General features: G+C 42.1%; 1 pseudogene; it reads left to right on the forward strand.

The window, feature by feature from the left end:
* Positions 1–11089: 11089 nt before the first annotated feature.
* Positions 11090–11574, forward strand: LOC123796409 (small ribosomal subunit protein uS17 pseudogene; annotated as a pseudogene).
* The last annotated feature ends 6438 nt before the right edge of the window (positions 11575–18012 follow it).

Genomic DNA, 18012 nt, shown 5'->3' on the forward strand with positions numbered 1-18012 from the left:
TTTTCAATTTACATCACTTGTTACATTGAGCTTATTCTGAAGTCTTATTTTTCATAATTCTTCAGGCTTAGTCTGGCGTTCTGTACTTTCATAATTCTTCATCAGGCACATTCTGACATTTTGTTTTTCATAATTCCTACAGTTGCTCCTGATAGTGTGCCTAGTATGTATAATTAACCACATCCTTAAGCATTCTTCAATAAGATTAGATTAAATTCACCTTTCCACAAAACATATATTTTTAATGGCTGCATGATATTCTATCACATGGTCCTGCCAAAATTTATTTTAATACCATTTTCCTCTTGTTGGATATTTATATGATTTAAAATATTTTCCCATGGTAAACAACACCATGACAAATATCCTTATACATAAAACATAATGTAAATTTCAAATATTTTCTTTAGGTTATCTAGAAGTGGATACTCATGGAAATGAATATTTTTAAGCTTTAGTACGTATTGATACACCACCTTCGGGGGGGAAAAACATACTAATCTATGGTCCCAAAGGCAATGAATTAGAGGGCTTATCCCACCAAAGAGATGCATATCTTCATGTTACAGAAAAAGAAAAGACTGGTAAGCTTCTTTTTTAATCCAATTAGCCAACATATAGTACATCATTAGTTTCAGATGTAGAGGTCAGTTATTCATCAGTTGCGTATAACAACCAGTGCTCATCACATCATGTGCCCTCCTTAATGCCCATCACCCACTTATTCCATCCTTCCACCACCTCCCCTCCAGCAACCCTCAATTTGTTTCCTGTAGTTAAAAGTCTCTCGTGGTTTGTCTCCCTCTCTGATTTCTTCCCATTCAGTTTTCCCTCCCTCGCCCTATATCCTCTGTGCTACTCCTTAGATTCCACATATGAGTGAAACCATATAATTGTCTTTCTCTGTTTGACCTATTTTGCTCAGCATAATACCCTCCAGTTCCATCCATGTCGATGTAAATGGAAGGTATTCATTCTTTCTGATGGATGAATAATATTCCATTGTATATATATACACATCTTTATCCATTCATCTGTCGATGAACATCTGGGCTCTTTCCACAGTTTGGCTATTGTGGACATTGCTGCTGCTATGATCATTGGGGTGCAGGTGCTCCTTCTTTTCACTATGTCTGCATCTTTGGGGTAAATACTTAGTAGTGCAATTGCTGGATCATAGGGTAGCTCTATTTTTAACTTTTTGAGGAACCTCCATACTGTTTTCCAGAGTGGCTGTGACTGGTAAACTTTTGATAGGAAAGAATGAGGTCCTATTGCAACTAATGCAGCTGGAAGTCTTTGGCATATACCTCCAATATGAACTAGTCTATTTGAACATAATAATTTGACATGGCAAGTTATCAGTTATAATTGATAATTAAATGTAAACTGCCTAAAACAATGGCAGTTAGGGGATCACATGGCATAGGCCCATATGACTTGTGTCTGGCAAGCTGACAAATCATAGTACCTGAGATTGTTGGAAATGATTCAGTGAGTTGGCTTTTATTTTGAGGGTTTTAAAATTCTTTCTAAGCTTTAAATTTTTAATGAAAACATTTAAGTAATTCATGTTAATGGCACAAAATTCAAAAGGCATGAAAAGGTATACCACAAAAAGTATGTAGACGATGCCTGTTCTTTCAGTCACCCAACTTTCCTATCCCAAGACAGGTTTCTTTTTTATTCTCCCAATGACATTCTGGGCATTTACAAAAATAAATTTCTCCTTTATGTATTTCTCTTTTGCCCTCCCACACAAAAGGTACCATATAATACATACTGTTCTGTATCCTGCTCCTTTTCACTCAGGATTTAGCTTGGATATCATGCTATATGAGTATTGAAATAACTTATCTATATATGTAAGCATTTATTTATTATTCAGCATACATTTGGTGAGCATCTACTAGGTGTCAGACCTATTCTACACACTGATATGTAACAATAAACTAAACACAGAAAAATCTCAACCCTCATGGAACTTATATCACAGGGTAGAGAAACAGAAAAACAAAATAATAGTAAAAATATATATTACATAATGGCAAGTATTATAAAGTAAAAGAAAATGTTCAACCTAGCTGAATGTGTCCTTGATCACTTACAGGCAACTGAATGAAAAAGGCATTCTGTCAGTCAGTCTGACTAACCAAGGCACAGGGCAGGCCCAAGCATGAACAGCAGTCCTGCTCAGCAAACAGAAGCTGATGCCTGAAGACATTCAGGATCAGGTCACATTCAGAATCAGGACACAGGATCAGGACAGCAGGGAGAGGGCTCATTGCCCTCCTCCACTGACCCTATCTGCCTCTTGTAAAACAGAAATAGAACCAGAAAGACAAACACCTGCCCACTGACAGGGTCCTGGGCCAGGAGGTCTCCACCTGAGCAGGGCGATGGAAAAAGCCTGCCTGGACTCTGGTGTAGGAATTGGATCCAGGACCTCTTCGTAAATTTGTCTGTCCCAGTGGCCCACCCCTTAAGGAGACTAAAGATCAGGCTGGGGCTGGGAGACCAGAGGGCACCAACCATGGCAAGTCTTCCACCAAGTCTGTCCCCCAAGAAGTGGCAAGAGGTGGGATGTGGGGCTCACGAAAGAGAGACGCTACAGATCCCTATAGCAAGGCAGATTGGACTAGCTCCCTTGGCCCTTGAGGGAAAGAGTCACAGTGAGACTGACTTGGACTACAAGGGACAAAGCACTCTCTAAGGGCAAAGTACAGAAAAAGTAAGCTCCCTGTCATCCTGAGGTCATTATCTAAGCAGAGAGCAGAGGGCCATGTGTGGAGGGGCCTCTGGGATTCATCAAGAAGTTGGGCCCCAGGACCTTTGGGGGCCCATGGACCCTAAAATGCTCTGATCCTCCCATCTTTGGAAGACAAACCCTGCCCAGTTCTGTCTGGCCTGGTCAGGTGGCTCAGAAGCACCCCAGGGACTAACAGCCCTTTCCTGAGGTTTCAAAAAGGAGCAGCATTAGCATTCATTAGTACTCTAATTGGCATTTTAATCACCAGTCTCACTCTCTTCTTTTAGCCTTTACAGTGAATACCTGGGGCATAGTCCCTATTCTTCCTTGCCCCCCCCTTCTCCCTAGAGATCAGCTCAAAGTTGTGCCGCACCTTCCCTTTACCCACCACCCACATCCCCCAACAAAGCCTGAAGGCAGGGATGAGCTTCTCCAGGGCATCTGCATTGCACTTTCTCTCCCTCCCCGTGCAGCGAGCTCAGGAAATTGGTTTTAATCCACCAGGCTCCAGTTGCTTAGCAACAGAAAAGCCTGCTCCTAGCAACCAGAAGCCACAGAGATGCTGCAGAAAGGGGGGTTGTCTGAGCCCTGCTCTTGCTCAGCTCCTGACTGCTGGCCTCCCTGATGTTTTTCTCATTGAGTACAGACACCCTTCCTTTCTCAGATGCCAGGTCTTGAAAGGCTGATCTCTGGGGCAGCTGCCTTGACCTCACCCCCCACCCATTCTTCCTGCCTGGAGCCTCTCTGAATCCCACCTCCCAGCCCTGGCAGAAGACAGCTCATGATCACAGTAGGGTGGCTCTAGGAAGTGCCCCTTCCAGTGAAGGTCACTTCCAGTGACCAGTGACAGAGCTCACTGGCTATGCGGGTTCCTCCAGGCTGGCCTGGTGTGTGGGAGTGGGGGTGGGCCACTCCTTGGTGGCCACTCCTTAAACTCTGGGTGAGAGCAATCCCTGCTCTGGGTGTCAGGGGCTGTGCATTGTACTCCCAGCCCACCTGCGTGTGAAGGGAGGCAAGGGACCATACATGATAACTCCCCACTTCCAGGGGTCAGAAAACAGAGTCAGATGGGCTCAGATCCACACAACATTTCAGTGACAGCTGGGTCTGAACCAATGCCAGAGCACAAGGCTCCCCAACACAGTCAGCATCCGTGAGACTGCCAGGCCACTGTGTAGCACAGAGGGCTTCTGCTGCCCCTCCCAAAAGACAGTGAGGACAGGGTTCTCCACCACGAAGAAGAAGCCTTCTGCCCTCCTGCTTTTGGGGATGGCCTCAGCTCAGGGTGATCATCAGTGCAGATTTTTCCGTTTGACGAGCTGCTTGTCCAGAATTTTTTAACTTAGTAAGAGTTCAGGAGTGTCCCCTAGGAGGAGGCTGATCAGAATTCTGACTCTGTGAGTGGGGGCTAACTGGTATCTTAATCTCAGATCTCACTGGACTTCATGGGAGGTGCACACGCATGCGTTCCTCTACCCCTTCCCTAGGGCTTCAAGCTCTGACAACAGGGCTGCCCCCTAGAAATAAGCCACGGAAAGCGGGGGCTGTGGGAAACTGGCATCTAACGAGGGACCCCCATCCCCATCTCTCACCCTGAGCCAGGCCCCTGGGCAGGGACAAGCCTTCCCCTGGGCAACTTCTTTCTACCTTCCCCCCTCTTCTTGCTTCTCTCCCTCCCTTTCCCCCTTTCTCCCTCCCAAGAAAAGGGCTTCTGGTTTCCATTGCCTGGCAACCAGACTGCCACAGGCTGAGAAGAGCAGCACAGATGCTGCCTAATGAGGGGGCTGAAATGAGGGGCAAAATCTCTGTCTCCAGTCCTAAGCCTCTGCCAGCACTGCCGCTGGTGCTCACAAATTGCACATTTTCTTAAATTTGCAAGTTCTGTGCTCTATAATGAAAAGCCTTCCCAAAGCCGGACAGATAACCCGCATTTGGATAAATACCTCCTTGATCCACCCTTTTCTATTTCATATTGAAAACCTTTTGTTATGGAAAATTTCAAGCCTACACACAAGTAGAGTAGCATAATGAGCCCTCCTGTGCACACCACCCAGCATCAACAATTATTAACTCCTAGCCAGATTGTCACATCATTGTAAGTATTCCGTTTGCAGCTCTGGAACATTAGAATCCTCTTTTTAACATAACTACAGTGTTATTTTAAAGTAATTAACAATAATCCCGTAATATCATCAAATACCCAGTCAGTGTTCAAACTTCAAATATCGCATCACTATCATGAAGGGTTGGTCTCTTTTTTTAACAGTTTACTTGGGTCGGGATCTAAATAAAATCTACACATTAATCTATAGATTCCACTTTCTGAACACCGTAGGAGAGGAAAACCTTCTCCTCTACTGTCTCCCTCCCTCTCTCTCTCTCTCTCTAGTATGTTTTGTTAGTCACCATACAGTACATCATTAGTTTTTGATGGAGTGTTCCACGTTCCTCTACTCTCTTAAGCTCAGTAACTGACGCACTGAGGTGTGTAAATTAAACTGATAAAACACAGACTAACAGGAGGGGAAAACCAGAGTTTATTTACAGGCCCAATCTCCGTATACATGGCAGAACGGAGTGATCATAACTCAGAGGAGTGATTGGAGTTTGATGCTTATATGCCATCTTACTAGGTGAGGGCTAGGAGAGAAAGGCACTTGCTGGAAAACAAATGCCTTTTTGGAAAGATAAATGGGTTTTCAGGAGAACAAACAGTTGATAGGAAAGTTTGTGATAACGTTTGTCTCTAGAGGTGTGAGTGGTCTTTCTGGCTCCTTCAGGACCACAAAACTCTCCTGGAGAAGAGATTTGGGGTAGATTTTATTCACAGTCTACCTTCTGGGAGTACATGGCCTAAGAAGGAATTTATGACCGCCTCATTTCCCAGAAGTTGCTGCTTTTAGTCAGATAAGGGAAGCTCCAAGAAGGATTTTCCCCCTGTTATCTGTTGAATCTCAAGGTTCTTCAGCTTAAAATAATCTTTATACCAACTCTAGGGTTCCAAGTGGGTCCCCACAATATTCCAACAGAACAAGGAACCGATATTATCCTGGAAACCATCGACGCCCGGGCTTTTCCTAGACTTCCTATGAGCTCTGCCTTGAGCTGTGTGGGGCATTATTAGTTCCCAAATCTTAAGACGAGGACACTGAGATTCAAAGTCGTGAAATGAAGAGCTCAAAGTCACCCAGCTAATGAGGCACTGGGCCAGGCCAGTAACTCATGTCAGGAGTCCAAACTCCTAATTGTATGTGTTCCAACAACCATGCTCTGCCACCCCCACCTGTCCTGCCTCCAAAGAGGTAAGAGAAGGCTTTAGGAAGGAGTCGGGGAAGGCCTCCGCTGACCACCTTAGTCCAGGTCCTACCCAGCATCTGCGAAAGACCCATGCAATCCCACCTCCTCTGACCACTCTGGCCCATTTCTTTCCTCCCAAGTATCTGCCTTTGGGTGCATGTGCCTCGGTGTCCCACTCACTCAGAAGCTCCTTCAGTGCAAGGACCTTAGCTCTTGGATATTGGTGACCTGCTCCAGCTGAGACTCACCCAGAGGCATTTGGAAGGTGCTCCCCAAAGGAAGGGGGGCCTACTGACTGACTGCCTGAGTCAGGGGTCTTCTGGCAGGTAGGTGTGCTGGAAATACAGGTGAGTCTTTGGGAGGAGAGGTCCTGGACCCCAGGAAGGAGTAGCCTTCAGACACTGCAGAGTGAAAATGGTCTCTCTTGTCCTCAGAGGAGGCAAGGCAATGTCCAGGGAACAGCCTGGGCCTTGGCATCCTGATGACAGGGGCCTTTGGCCTCACCCCTCCCTCTTACAGACCATTTACCCTCTGGAGGCATCAGGAAGTCCTCATCTGTGCAGCAAAGACACTCCAGAGAATCTGCCGGGCTGTCTTGTGGTTGAAGGAGCCCTCTCAGCTTGGAGCAATGAAGTGTGCTCTAGCTGGGGAACCCTGATGGCAGGTCTGGGTCTCTGCTCTTTCATTTTGCTGCTCTGTGACCCTGGGCAGGCAATTTCCTCCCTGTGGGTCTTTGTTTCCTTATCTATACAATGAAAGGGTTGGGCCAGATGATCTCTAGGGGCCCACTAGCCCCCACATTTCTATGATCTCTAGGAAACAGAGACCCATAACATTCCTTGGTAAATGGTTACTGTTCTTAATTATCTTTACAGTCAGAAGGGTCTTCCTGCCCGTTTCCTACTGTCTCTGAGTCTTGGCTTCTCTGGCCAAGGCCCAGGTCCAAATAGGCATGTTCGTTGTCCCAGAAGTATCTGGGTGGGCAACAGGCACTTTCATGGAATAGAATGCACAACTCCAGTCACAATGGTGGGAGAGTGGGGTCTGGAGCTCTGCAGCCCCTACACCCAACCCCAGAGGTGTTCAGAAGGCAGCAGTGTTCAGATGTCATGGAGATGAACAATTGTGACACTGATCAGCTCCTTGCCCTCCATGTAGCCCTACCTCCCCATTCTCTAGACAAGGATACAGGGACTTGTCCAAGCTCACAAAGAGCTAGGACAGAGAGGAGCTTGGAGTGGGGAAGAGTTGGGGACCTCCTCAGGAGGGAATCCTTCCTAGTGAGGGGTGGGGATGGTGAAGAGGAGAGCCAGTCCCCAGAGTTGTGGCATTAACTAAAACCAGTTTGTGAAACCCATCATCAGGGAGCTGCTGGGTTCTCCTGGGGGAATGAGCGCGCACACACACACACACACACACACACACACACACCACAGGAGAAGAGGTCACAAACATGTCTGGCTACCAAGCACCTGAACTGGGGCTCTAACTTGACCGCCCCACCAGGAGCTACTGAATCTCCCAGCTATTTCATTTATTCAACACATAGTGACTAAGTTACTGGGGACCAAACTGTGAACAAGTGGGATGTGGTCCCTCCCTCTCAGAGTTTGCAACATAGCTAGGCAGGCAAGTGCTCAAGAGGAGATTCCAACTCAGGGAGCTACTCCCAAGCTAAAGGAAGTCGGAGCCTGTGGGAACCCAGCAGAGCCCATCTCAGGGGCTCGGGAGCTACAGGCAGTGTCCTGGTTGTGCCCATTTCTAGAGGAGTCAGTTCTGGTCGGTTGGGAGGGTAGCTGTGGGGAGCAACTGATTTCCCTCTTCAGGTCAGGCAGGCATAGTCAAGGATGTGGATGACCCTCAGGAACTTTTTGTTATCTCAGTAAGAACTGGGCAACTTCTGGAGCTTGGAGGAGAGGTGAGGCTCCTTTTCTTTAGGCAGGGCTTCTCAGAGTAATGGGTTGGGACCCCAAAACTCACTCTTGAGTCTTCAGTGGCTCTTTTGAGCAGAAGTTGCATATGAACTTGGCCCCCTTTCTCTTGCTGGCTGTGGTGATGTGAAGTGTGTATTGTGGGGATTCAAAAAATGTCAAAAGTCAAATTATTATGAAAAAAAATTGCCCCCACTCATTCTGAGAGCCAAGTCATCTCCTTCTTCAAACCTGTGCTTGTGATTTATCTTCCATTGATCCTGACAATTAATATAGAGGGCACTGAGCAAGGGCACTGAGCAAGGCTGCCCCTATTCTCCATCCTTGCTGCTCTTCTGCTATGTGTGTGGTGGGAAGTGACACAGGAAACAAGGGGGGGAGAGGGAAGCTATGGAAAGTGTCCTGTGGATTCTATGTTTACGGAGCTCAGTGACATGTAGAGCGGTTTAAGTGAAACTTTCATGGGAAAAAGTAAGGAAATGCCTTGTTTTAACTGCCTGGTCATTCCTATTGTTTGGTTTCTGAGTCTTTTTGTTTCCAGGCTGTTTTGTAAGTGCTGAGCTATTAAGGAGCTGTATGTTTTCTTGGAACAGAAAAGGAAGGGCCCTCTTGTCCCACCATCCATGTGTAGGTATTGTCTCTTTGCCTCTGTCCCTGATGTGGGGCTGTGTCTATGGAAAAGAGTGGGCTCCTAGTCCTTTGGGACCCAGGATTCCACCTCCTTTTATTCCCTTATACTGAGCCCTAACCCTGTCCACAGTCAATGAGGGAGAAAGCACAGGTGTGCTGCATCCTGCCCATTCTTTTTTAGAGTTGGAAAGTGAGACCCAGAGAACACAGGGCTTTTTCCCTAGTTCCAGAAGACACAAGGCAACTACTAATGAATTATAAAGGTAAGCTTCGATATTTGGAGAAGAAACAATGGAATGCTAATCCTCCATTATTATTCACTCAGCATATTTTTATTGGTTGCTTGACATATGGCAGACACCATTCCAGATGCCGAATACATCAGTAAAAAAAAGATGAATCTTACCTTCTAATAGAAGAAAACAAACACTAAATAAATGAATAGGAAGATTATAATATGTTGCAGGATTCATAGTTTGGGCATCTGTCTTTTATATTTGGCCATTAACGAATGCCTTTTTGAGAAAGTGACATTTGAAAAAGAACTTGAAGAAAAGTCAGGGAACAATGCATATGATTATCTAGGGGAAGATGTTCAGGTAGGAAGAACAACAACAATTATAATTGTAATTCCCTGAGACATGTTTGAAGAACAAGAAGACCAATGTTCCTGTAAAGAATGAGGTAATTAGAATATTAGGAGATGATGGCAGAGAATTGGTGAGTCTGATTATACACAGCCCGACAAGCCATGATAAGGAAGTTGGCTTTAATTCAGTGAAGTGGGGAACCATTGCAATTTCAGGAGAAGAGCAAAATTACATCATCTAGTCATTAACTGGGTCTCTGTTGCGATTGTGCCAAGAATAAACTGTAGGCAAGGATAGAAGGAATGAGACAACTCAGGATGTTATTGCCATGAGACCTCTTGTTGATGTTCCCCTGCCATTACAGATAAACTTGGCAACTTCCATTTCTGGATAATTCAGTCCTCTTCATTTTTGTTAGCATCTAGGGCAGTACTGGAACTTGGATTAGGCTCCAAGCCCTGTGCTCTTTTTATTGGCCTAGATAGCCTTTCACTGTCATGCCAATAAGGGGAGAATAAATGATGGAAAAAGGCAGCACTGAAGGATTGGCTCTAATACTAATAAGAAAAACAAAAGTAAATTGCAGGGAAAAAGCCTGTAAAAAGTAGTGGTAATTTGTATTACCCCTTGCTAGAGATATTGGAGCTGCTGATCAGTAACCATTTCTAGAGACCTATTATAGAGAAATGATCGTGTTAAACATATTTTAAGAATGCATCTTTAGATATTTGGAAGTCCTGGTCAGGAACCCAAAGGATTCCCCAGCACCTGACTTCTTGTAGTTTCAAGTTGTAAACTGGAAAGATCCAAGGGTAAAAACTTTTACTCTTGGCTAAAACACATACAGTTTTTAGCCTAATGTTGAGGGTTAGTCTTTGCTTATGGAAAGAAGGCCGAATTCCTCAATTGTTAGTGACATAGACTCTCTCCCTGACCCAAATTTTAGTCAGGTTCCTCTGAAACCTCTTTCCAACTAGGCCTCAACCTTTGAACTTCCGTTTCCATCTTTGCATTGCCCAATTTTAGCAAAAATCCTCCTAAATTGGTTTAGCAAGAATCCCCACACTCAGCATATGACCACTCTTGATATCTGATTAAATTCTTTATATCTTACCCTTAGTATCTAATCACACTGGCCTTCCTTCAGCAAGAATCCTATCAAATCTCTCACCTCTAAGTAATTTTCTACCCACTGACTCCCATCCCCATTACAATAGGCACTTGAATAAAGTCTTCCTTACCATTTTTAACAAGTGTCAGAATAATTTTTCTTTGACATTAATGTGAAAGACAAATGCACCGGACAATTAAAGAGATTTTTTTAAATTCAGGCAAGTGCAATAAGGAAAATGTTCATTTCTGCGGAAGAATGTCTTAAAGAAAAGGAAGGGGGCCTGAGTGTTATAGAGGCAGATAAACAAGGGAACCATGAGGAAAGGTGGACAGCAAATTTTGTTTAAGTTATGAAGCAGAGTGAGAATACATGAGGGCAGGGTGGTCCTTTGTGGTTAGCCATTTCTCAGAACACAAAAAGGTGGGGGGATTTCTCAACCACCTCTAATCTCCAAGAGCACAAGTCTCAGATATAGTTAAATATTGTCACTAGTTTTCCTCTATCATCTTGATTTAGGAAAAGAATTTTCAGACTGCATTATCGTCTAGAGCTTTTGAGATGACACTATGGAGTACACATATGCTAGCATATGCATTAATGTGTTTCTGGAAGAGTACACAAGAAACTTGTCAGTTCCTTTACCTTTGAGGAGAAAAATTGGGGAGCAGGATGGTGAAGGAAAACATTTCTTTTTATCCTTCTATTTTGTTTGAATTTTCTGGACATATGCATATATTTATTTTATTATTAAAAATACTATCTTTGGGTGGCCAGGAAGATGGCAGACATTCACAGTTAGTATGCCCAACAAAAGCCACTGACCATTTTTCAAAATAAGAAGAGGGGCCTATTTGGAGGAACTGGTAAGGAGAAGCTCTCATGATACTACAAAAACATTGTTCTGGGCTTCAAGATGCCATTGTTAATAAATTCCCCTTTCCTAGTAATGTCTCCATCCAAGGGCAGTTTCTATCTGGTGTGGTGACCAAAGCAAAGATGCACAGGACCATTGTCATCTGGCAAGATTACCTCCACTACATCCAAAAGTACAACTACTTCAAAAAATGCCATAAGAACATATCCATGCTCCTTCCCTCCTGCTTCAGGGATGTCAACATTGGCAACATTGGCACAGTGGGTAGGTGCCAGCCCTTGAGAGAGACTCTGAGCTTCAACATGCTCAAGGTCACCAAGGCTGCTGGCACCAAAAAGCAGTTCAGAGTTCTGAGACTAGACATCAGCCCACACCTCCAAACAAAATGAAGTTATTTTCCCAGTCAAAAAAAAAAAAATACTGTTAGTGAAAGTTTATCTGGGCATTGAACTATAGGTCTTTTGTTTCTTCTTCAAATTTTTCTGCATTTCAAAACATAATAAATAGTTTTTTAAATAATAATATATGCAATTTTTTCTGCAAGTTTGGTTTGTTAAAAGCAGTCCCACTGGAGAAAAAGACTGCCTGGTAGAATTACTTGGATTGCCCTAGGTGTTGGTTCCTGGATGCCTTTTCTCTTTTTGCTTAAGCAAAGGGGCAAAAAATTATTAACATATCAGGTTTCTCAATTTTTCTCTCTCCCTCAAGGAAGTAAAGAGATGGAATCTTTCCAATTTAGTAGCCTCAACCAGGAGACTAATTTCCTACCAGGTGAGTTCTTACACTTTTGCGATGCAGAAATAGAAAAATAAACTGAGGAAGACAATATCTCAAAAGTGGGGAGAAAAGATGAAACATATAAAGAGAGAAGCTAAACTAACCTACATAATAAAGAACCAGAAGATACTGGGGAGAAAGAGAGAGCAGGAGAGAAACAAGAGTATTTGAAGGCATTTTTTGCAGATGAGAGGCTTCAGACATGTTAGGGTGGGGTGTGTAAGAAAACTGAAAAGAAGAGAGAGGATATAAAAAGTGCTGCTGAAGTTTCCACAATAGCCAAACTATGGAAAGAGCCCAGATGTCCATCAACAGATGCATGGATAAAGATGTGCTATATATGTACAATGGAATATTAGCCATCAAAAAGAATGAAATCTTGCCATTTGCAATGACATGTTTAGAGCTAGAGAGTATAATGCTAAGTAAAATAAGTCAGTCAGAGAAAGACAAATGCCATATGATTTCACTCATATGTCAAATTTAAGAAAAAAACAGATGAACCTAGGGGAAAGGAAGGAGAAGTAAAATAAGATAAAAACAGAGGGAGGCGAACCATAGAAGACTCTTAACTATAGGAAACAAACTGAGAGTTGCTGGAGGGGAGATAGGTGGGGGGATGGGGTAACTGGATGATGGGCATTAAGGAGGGCAGGTGATGTAATGAGCACTGGGGATTATATATGCAATTGATGAATCACTAAATTCTACCCCCAAAACTAATAATACGTTATATGTTAACTAAATTGAATTTAAATTAAAAAGATTTTAAAAAGTATTGCTGGCATGTGTAAATTAGATTCTATTTCATATTCTGGAAGGGACACAAAATAAAAAATGTAAAATATTTTTAAACTATTTAAGATCTTTTGATTATCTTCCTTGAATACAACTCCTGGCAACAAATGGACCACATGGGTGCAGTATTTATAATGATTACCTTTCAGGGACTTTTTCATGATAATGGAACTATACACTCATATTCAACACTACCTAAATCTAAACATGCTTTAAATCTGAGCCAAGACATGTCCATTTCTGGCACTCAGATTGTTGGAAAAATCACACAAAGAAATCGAGATGAACTCGGCATGAGCTGTAATAGTGTTTGAAGTATTCTTTCAAAGGGAGGGGGGATATGATAAAGAGCTGAATTCTTTCCCTTAGAATCACTGGGTGCAGTGACCTGCAAGAGACAGTTTTTCAAATGGAAAATTGGAACTGTGCTTGCTGAGCAGTATCTAAATAAAATTTACTGTGGTAAATCCCAAGGGAAGGTGGCCACATGGGGCTGTATGTACATATGTGTTGTCTAACACAATGTTTTTTACCTTTTGTTTTTTTAAAAATGTAAAACTTGTGTTTTTGTAAATGAAAACGTTCATGTAATGTAAATGTAAAACTTATAAAAGCTTTCTGTAGAAAAGTTGCAATAATGGTACAGGGAATTCCCATATACCTTAAGCTGTTGCTGTTGTTGTTGTTGTTAAACCATTTGAGAATAAATGACAGATGTCAAGGCCCTTTATTCCTAAATATTTAATAGTGATGCGAATTTTTCAAAGAAAATTCAATTGCTTCTAGATAGGTAAGGCACATACATGAGCAATTTCCTAGAGGTAGGAAGATCTAATACACACCAGATCTGAAGGTAGCTCAGGATTTTGCTGAGGTGGTTAAGTGGCTCCCAAAGGAAGAAGACTAAACTATGGAATAATATGCTAAAGAAATGTTAGAGAAATGGAATGTTTAGATTTCTTTAAGTTTTCCTTTTCACGTATGGCCTTTATTTTTTCCAAAGTTCCTCCCTCTGTTGATTTTGGTCCTCTGTCTTTCGTATTATTTATAATTGTATTTCCTCAAATGCATGGTGATCCTTGGTTGACTACTTGTATTTAAGATTTGAATACTAGGAAGCTGATTAGAAGTCCTGTGCACATGGATGGGATTTAGAGACTAACTTACTCTGCAGGGTATCGATTACTCCATTTTGGGGAGCAACTCACCATGTTGGTATATTTTAGTCTTTTCTGTCAGGGTGATCAGATTCCTCACATAGAGTCATCCAATCTTTCCCCTGTAGTAAATCTAAATAGCAATAATCTCAGGGACTGGGATGAGGTAGGTATCAATATTGAGTATATAAGCTTTCATATAAATGAATTATACTATTTTAAGTGTAATGCTTCTCACTTTAATTGTGCCTGGGTTCCCTGCTCCAGAAATTGTTTTACCTTCTCTGAAGAATGAATCTCCAATCTTCCGCCAAGATGGAAGAAAGGAAGTTGGCTGGCTGTGCTCGGGGGTGGGGGGTCTAGGGATCTAACTGATTTTAGATAAAATTTAGATAAAATTTAGATAATCAGCCCTTGGTTTTTATCATCATCTTCATTCCCATATTCAGAAATACTCAGTGCTGCCAATTCCCGACTTTTTGGGGGCGGGGGGGTCTCTCAGGGTGAACTGGATTACTTTTCAGTTTTCTCCATTGCTTGGGATTTAGGTGTGCAAAGTCAGTTTCATTGTTTCCTTCTTCCAAAATTGTGTTGTTGTTATTTGTCTCCCTCTCTAGATCCTACAAGACTTATACCTTCATAATATCCCATTACTGTCATTTTTGTGAGTTTCTAGAATATTTGGTCCACCATCTCTAACTGAAATTTCCAGATTCTATAATTTTTCAATCATTCTGTGTGACATCTGTCCCCTTTTAAGACCTACTAGAATTGGGAGTTTATGGCATAAGTGCAGAGAACTTGGGGTTAAAGTGTAGAAGGAGTTATGGGGCATAGAAGTGTAGACATTTCTTCAGTGGGAAACTCAGGCTCCACACGTTGAACATAATGCACTGCATTCATTAGGAACATTTTCAAGCTCTTCAAAGTTTTGGTTTGTTACTGACACCAGTACCATCAGAGCTATATTTAGCTGCATTCTATATACATTCTCCATGAGTTAATTAGTGTATACCATACCTAGCCTGAGGCAATTTCTAATGTGCCAAGCCAGGCTGCTGTTGGAGGAGAGGATCGGGGAAATCCTGACAGGGTAGGAAAAGAAAATTCTGATATTAGTGATTACTTGTTAAGCACAGGTAAATGCAGACAGAATATCAAAATGAACCCGATCACCTAGCTTCAGCAATTATCACATCATGGTCAAGCTTGCTTCTTCTGTATCTCCACTCAACCTCCTCATCATCTCTGCCCCACTCCAACCTTCAGAATATTTTGAAGCAAATTCCAGACATATAATTTTACCTGTAAAAATATTGGTATGTAGCCATATGTACTTCTAAAAAGCAAGGATTCTCCTTTTTAAACATAACCACAATACTATCATCAAACATGTATTTCAAAATCAACACAAATTGGAATAATTTTAGAAGGTAAGCTGTGGGGGCGCCTGGGTGGCACAGCGGTTAAGCGCCTGCCTTCGGCTCAGGGCGTGATCCCGGCATTCCGGGATCGAGCCCCACATCAGGCTCCTCCGCTATGAGCCTGCTTCTTCCCCTCCCACTCCCCCTGCTTGTATTCCCTCTCTCGCTGGCTGTCTCTATCTCTGTCAAATAAATAAATAAAATCTTTAAAAAAAAAAAAAAAGAAGAAGGTAAGCTGTGAGCTAGAAGTAAGGTTTCCTTCATCATTGAATAGAATTTAGAACAGTATCAAATAGCATTGTATGGTCCTGACCTTCCAGGAACATTCAAGAAGAATTATCATTTAAGGGACCATACTTTCTCTTTTTTAAAAAAGTTTTTATGTAAATTCATCGATTAACATACAGTGTAATACTAGTTTCAAGTGTACAATAAAGTGATTCGACACTTCCATGCAACACCCAGTGCTCATTACAAGTGCACTACTTAATCTCCACCACCTATTTAACCCATCTTCCCACCCACTTCCCCTCTGGTAACCGTCAGTTTGCTCTCTATAGTTGAGTCTGTCTCTTGGTTTGCCTCTGTCTTCTTTTGCTTATGCTCATTTGTTTTGTTTCTGAAATTCCACATATGAGCGTAATCATATGGCATTTGTCTTTCTCTGACTAACTTATTTCACTTAGCATAATACCCTCTAGCTTCAACCACAGCATTGCAAATGTCAAGATTTCATTCTTTTTAATGACTCAGTAATATTCCACTGCATGTAGGTATGTATGTGTATGTACTTGTATACATACATACCACCTCTTCTTTATCCATTCATCAGCTGATGGACATTTGGGCTGTTTCCATAATTTGGGTATTATAGATAATGCTGCTATAAACATTGGGGTACATGTATCCATTCAAATTAGTATTTTTGTATTCTTTAAATAATACCCAGTAGTGCAATTGCTGAATCATAGGGTCATTCTATTTTTAACTTTTTGAGAAACCTCCATACTATATTCCAGAGTGGCTGCACCAGTTTGCATCACCACCAACAGTACAAAGGGTCCCCCATTTTCCACATTCTCACTGACACTTTTTTCTTGTGTTGTTGGTTTTGGCCATTCTGACAGGTGTGAGGTGATATTTCATTGAGGTTTTGATTTGTATTTTCCTGACGGTATGTGATATTGAGCATCTTTTCACGTGTCTGTTGACTACCTGTATGTCTTCTTTGGAAATACGTCCATTCATGTTTTCTGCCCATTTTTAAATTAGATCATTCATTTTTGTAGGTGTTGAGTTTCCTTTCCTAAGTTCTTTATATATTTTGGATACTAACTCTTTACTAGATATGTCATTTGCAAATATCTTCTCCCATTATGTAGGTTGCCTTTTAGTTTTGTTGATTATTTCCTTCACTGTGCAGAACTTTTTTATTTAAGCAAAGCCCAATAGTTTATTTTCACTTTGTTTCCCTTACCTCAGGAAGACATATCTAATAAGTTACTACGGCCAATGTCAAAGAGATTACTGCCTTTGTTCTCTTCTAGGATTTTAATGATTTCCTGTCTTACATTTAGGTCTTTAATCCATTTTGTATTTAAATTTGTGTACGGGGGGCGCCTGGGTGGCACAGCGGTTAAAGCGTCTGCCTTCGGCTCAGGGCGTGATCCCGGCGTTCCGGGTTCGAGCCCCACGTCAGGCTCCTCCTCTATGAGCCTGCTTCTTCCTCTCCCACTCCCCCTGCTTGTGTTCCCTCTCTCGCTGGCTGTCTCTGTCTCTGTCGAATAAATAAATAAAAAATCTTTAAAAAAAAAAAAAAAAAAAAAAAAAAAAAAAAAAAAATAAATTTGTGTATGGTGTGAGAGAGTGGTCCAGTTTCATTCTTTTGCATGTTGCTGTCCGGTTTTCCCAACACCATTTGTTGAAGAGACTGTCTTTTTTCCCATTGAATATTCCTTCCTGCTTTATTGAAAATTAACTGACCATATAGTTGTGGGTTTATATCTGAGTTTTCTATTCTGTTCCATCTATGTATCTATTTTTCTGCCAGTACTGTCCCGTTTTGATCACAACAGATGTGTAACATAACTTGAAATCTGGAATTGTTTTGCCTCCAGGTTTGCTTTTCTTTTCTTTTTTTTTTTTTTTTAAGATTTTACTTATTTATTTGACAGAGAGAGAGGCAGCAAGAGAGGGAACACAAGCAGGGGGAGTGGGAGAGGGAGAAGCAGGCTTCCCGCTGAGCAGGAAGCCCAATGTGGGGCTCGATCCCAGAACGCTGGGATCATGACCTGAGCCGAAGGCAGACGCTTGACGACTGAGCCACCCAGGCACCCCTGCTTTTCTTTTTCAAGGTTGCTTTGTATATTCAGAGTCCTTGTGGTTCCATACAAAGTTTAGGATTGCTGGTTCTAGCTCTGTGAAAAAAGCTGTTGGTGTTTTGATAAGGATTATATTAAATGTAATTAGATGTAATAGATTGCTTATGGCAGTATAGACATTTTAACCATATTTGTTCTCCAATCCATGAGCATGGAATGTCTTTCCATTTCTTTGTGTCATCTTCGATTTCTCACATCTGCGTTCTATAGTTTTCAGAGTACAGGTCTCTCGCCTCTTTGGTTAGTTTATTCCTAGGTATCTTATGGGTTTTGGTGCAATTGTAAATGGG

This window comes from Ursus americanus, chromosome X (assembly GCF_024610735.1).
Source record: "Ursus americanus isolate L20-20 chromosome X, mUrsAme1.1.p, whole genome shotgun sequence".
Lineage (NCBI taxonomy): Eukaryota > Metazoa > Chordata > Mammalia > Carnivora > Ursidae > Ursus > Ursus americanus.